A 5155-nucleotide genomic window follows, 5' to 3' on the forward strand; every position below is an offset into this window, starting at 1 on the left:
ATCCTCCTGACATAGTGTTGAAGATATCCTCCTGACATGGTGTTGAAGATATACTCCTGACATAATGTTGAAGGTATACTCCTGACATGGTGTTGAAAGTAAACTCCTCAGATGTCAGATGCTGCTTCTTCATTTTGATACCTTTTGAACTGGTACAGTATCTGAAAATACTGCTTACTTAGAAATTTGTTCCAGATCATTCAGAGATCCTAACACCTCTCTCTCTCGCTCTACCTCTACCTACACCTCTCTACACCTCTCTACACCTCTCTCTCTCTCTCTCTCTCTCTCTCTCTCTCTCTCTCTCTCTCTCTCTCTCTCTCTACCCCTCTCTCTCTCTCTCTCTCTCTCTCTCTCTCTCTCTCTCTCTCTCTCTCTACCCCTCTCTCTCTACCTCTCTCTCTCTACCTCTCTCTCTACCTCTCTCTTTCTCTCTCTCTCTCTACCTCTCTCTACCCCTCTCTCTCTCTCTCTCTCTCTCCTTCTCTCTGTCTCAGTTTCTCTTCTCTCTTTCTCTATCTCTGTTTGTCTCTTCATCTCTGTCTCTTTCTGTCTTTGTCTCTCTCTCTCTCTTTCACAACCACCAGACTACGAAATTGAAGTACAGTGTAAAATGACGCCGTCCTAAAATTAGCATTTCTTTGCAGTGTTTAATGTGTTGATGCTGAATCATGCAAATTAAAGTTATACTGTGTCATTGGCCTAGTTCTATAGAAGTTTGTTCTTACAAACAAACCCCGACAGAAATGTAACCATTTCCTCTGGTAATGACTGTAGACCTAGTTATCAAAGATAACATAGAAAGAAAAGCAAGGAAATTTTACATTGCTGCATTATGCATTCAATATATGTTAAATAAGCCATTAAAAATCCAATAATGCTTATAGATTAAATATATATAAATATATATATACAGAACCAGTGAAAAGTTTGGACACACCTACTCATTCAAGGGTTTTTCTTTATTTTGACTATTTTCTACATTGTAGAATAATAGTGAAGACATCAAAACTATAAAATAGCACAATCAAGAAGTAACCAAAAAAGTGTTATATAAATACATTTTACATTTTACATTCTTCAAAGTAGCCACCCTTTGCTTTGATGACAGCTTTGCACACTCTTGGCAATCTCTCAACCAACTTCATGAGGTAATCACCTGGAATGCATTTCAATGAACAGGTGTGCCTTGTTAAAAGTTAATTTGTGGAATTTCTTTCCTTCTTAATGCATTTGAGCCAATCAGTTGTGTTGTGACAAGGTATGGGTGGTATACAGAAGATAGCCATATTTGGTAAAAGACCAAGTCCATATTATGGCAAAAACAGCTCAAATAAGCAAAGAGAAACGAATAAATGCTTCACAGAGTTCAAGTAACAGACACATCACAACATCACAACTGTTCAGAGGAGATCGTGAGTCAGGCCTTGTTGGCTGCTTTTCCTTCACTCTGCTTCACTCCAACTCATCCCAAACCATCTCAGTTGGGTTGAGGTCGGGTGATTGTGGAGGCCAGGTCATCTGAGGCAGCACTCCATCATTCTCCTTCTTGGTCAAATAGCCCTTACACAGCCTGGAGGTGTGTTGGGTCATTGTCCTGTTGAAAAACAAATGATAGTCCCACTAAGCGCAAACCAGATGGGATGGCGTATCGCTGCAGAATGCTGTGGTAGCCATGCTGGTTAAGTGTGCCTTGAATTCTAAATAGATCACTGACAGTGGCACCAGCAAAGCACCATCACACCTCCTCCTTCATGCTTCACAGTGGGAACTACACATGCTGAGATCATCCGTTCACCTACTCTGTGTCTCACAAAGATACGGAGGTTGGGGGAAAAAAATCGCATATTTGGACTAATCAGACCAAAGGACAGATTTCCACCAGTCTAATGTCCATTGCTCGTGTTTTTTGGCAAAAGCAAGTCTCTTCTTCTTATTGGTGTCCTTTAGTAGTGGTTTCTTTGCATCAATTCAACCATGAAGGCCTGATTCAAGCAATCTTCTCTGAACAGTTGATGTTGTGATGTGTCTGTTACTTGAACTCTATGAAGCATTTATTCATTTCTCTTTGCTTATTTGAGCTGTTTTTGCCATAATATGGACTTGGTCTTTTACCAAATATGGCTATCTTCTGTATACCACCCCTACCTTATCACAACACAACTGATTGGCTCAAATGCATTAAGAAGGAAAGAAATTCCACAAATTAACTTTTAACAAGGCACAGCTGTTAATTGAAATGCATTCCAGGTGACTACCTCATGAAGCTGGTTGAGAGAATACCAAGAGTGTGCAAAACTGTAATTTGTTTTATTTAACTAGGCAAGTCAGTTAAGAACAAATTCTTAATTACAATGACTGCCTAGGAACAGTGGGTTAACCTCTAATTCCTCCCAAACCCGGATCCGGGAGCACCCCCCACAGTAAAAAAGCTGACTAGCATAGCCTAGCATAGCGTCACAAGTAAATACTAGCATCTAAATATCATTAAATCACAAGTCCAAGACACCAGATGAAAGATACACATCTTGTGAATCCAGCCATCATTTCTGATTTTTAAAATGTTTTACAGGGAAGACACAATATGTAAATCTATTAGCTAACCACGTTAGCAAAAGACACCACTTTTTTTACCCCACCAGTTTTTTACTCCATCAGTAGCCATCACTAATTCGACCAAATAAAGATATAAATAGCCACTAACCAAGAAACAACTTCATAAGATGACAGTCTGATAACATATTTATTGTATAGCATATGTTTTTTTAGAAAAATGTGCATATTTCAGGTATAAATCACAGTTCTACATTGCAGCTGCAATCTGAAATAGTGCCGAAGCTGCCAGAATAATTACAGAGACCAACGTCAAATACCTAATTACTCATCTTAAAACATTTCTGAAAAATACACAGCGTACAGCAAATGAAAGCCCAACATCTTGTGAATCCAGCCAATATGTCAGATTTTTTAAGTGTTTTACAGCGAAAACACAATATAGCATTATATTAGCTTAGCACAATAGCCAGAAACACAAGCAATTTACCAGCAGCACAGGTTAGCGATCGTAACAATACAGCAAAAGATATATAATTTTGGACTAACCTTGATATACTTCGTCAGATGACAGTCCTGTAACATCATATTACACAATGCATATAGGTTTTGTTCGAAAATGTGCATATTTAGCAGCACAAATCGTTGTTATACAATGTGATGAGTGGCAACAGGTCATGCATTCTGGCCGGCGCCATCTTGGAAAGGCACCTAAGTTTACGAATATTTTTCGATGATTGACTAAAAAATACAGGTTGGACAGCAAATGAAAGATGCATTAGTTATTAATGCAACCGCTGAGTTAGATTTTTAAAATGAACGTTACTAGACATACAGTGTGCGTTACAGCCAGACTAGTGCCGCAATAACGGCGGACAAATGCGTTTACATTTTTCCACATAAATACGGAATAACATCATAAATAGTTCTTACTTTTGGACGAGCTTCCATCAGAATCTTGGGCAAGGTGTCCTTTGTCCAAAAGAATCGTTGCTTGGTTGTAAAACGTCGTCTTCAACTTCGGAATTAGCAGCTAACAATAGCTATGTGGCCACAACATTCCCAAATCCCCAAAACGCAATACTAAGGAAATTCCGAAAATAGCAATATACTCGCATAAACTGATATAACTCGGTTTAAAATAACTTCGTTATGATGTTTCTAACACCTATATCGAATTAAATTACAGACGGATATAGCTAAGGCCGATAACTGAGCGTTTCAAAATGCCATCTTGAGGTCTTGCTTTGCGCAATGACGAACAACAAAAAGAGAGCGCACTTCGTTCCTTGGCCTTTTATAAGCTCTGAGAACTACGTAGACACTCCATTCCACTTCTCATTGGTTACTGACATCCAGGGGAAGGCGGGTGCAGTTCATGTCGACCCATAGGATACATACAGAGCTTTAAACTGATCTGAGAACAGAGCCTCGTTTTCAGACCTTCGCAGTTCCTGTCATAGATTTCGCTGCAGAAAGAGTTCTGGTTCACCCACAGACATAATTCAAACGGTTTTAGAAACTAGAGATTGTTTTCTATCCAATAGTAATAATAATATGCATATTGTACGAGCAAGAATTGAGTACGAGGCAGTTTAATTTGGGAACGATAAATGTCCAAGTTGAAACAGCACCCCCTGTAGTGTCAAGAGGTTCTGCCTTGTTCAGGGGCAGAACGACAGATTTTTACCTTGTCAGCTCAGTGATTCGATCTAGCAACTTTTCAGTTACTGGCCCAACGCTCTAACCACTAGGCTACCTGCTGTCTTCAAGGCAAAGGATGGCTACTTTGAAGAATCTAAAATCTAAAATATATTTTCCATATGTTACATAGTTTTGATGTCTTCACTATTATTCTAAAATATAGAAAATAGTACAAATAAAGAAAAACCCTTGGATGAGTAGGTGTGGAAAACTATATACAGTATATATATATATAAACGCTGGAATTCACATGACAAATTCTAAGTTATTTCATGTTTATTAATGATACTGTGAAAAGTCTCACCACCAACCTGATGTGAAACACAGAACATGCTACGCATGGATCTAATTCCTAAAATGTATTTGTTGAAAGGACCACATAGGGGGAACAGCTCTATGGCTCTCTCTGGTTCCTCGTTGTGCTGTTCGGGTCCCTGATGAATACACAAATAAAGAGTAGGATTGAAGCTTTCAGACTTCTCATCTGCCTTGAAAGCAGAAATCATTGTTTCTGGAATGTTAGCTTATACATCTCTCTCTGATAATTTCCCGAACGATGATCTTAATATTGACTCAGATGGTGGTAATAGAGAATATGATCTGCTGAATATGATATGTCTTATTGATATTACGCACCTACACTTTTATCAGGCGTTTTAGGATTGACTCAACTGGGAGCAAATCAGCACCATGGACAGTACCGGCAACGATGAGACGTCACAGACAACGCCCTGCAATACAAAAACGCATCATTCTTTTCATAGTAAATATATGCAGCATACTACAGCCAATAGTCCCCTCACTGATTTTCACAATTTTACCGCTCAATTACGCCCACATGTGCCACATGATTACGCACGTTTTCAGCGTAAACACTACTGTACTGATTACTCATCTT

Source organism: Salvelinus alpinus, chromosome 26, assembly GCF_045679555.1.
Source record: "Salvelinus alpinus chromosome 26, SLU_Salpinus.1, whole genome shotgun sequence".
NCBI classification, from domain to species: domain Eukaryota; kingdom Metazoa; phylum Chordata; class Actinopteri; order Salmoniformes; family Salmonidae; genus Salvelinus; species Salvelinus alpinus.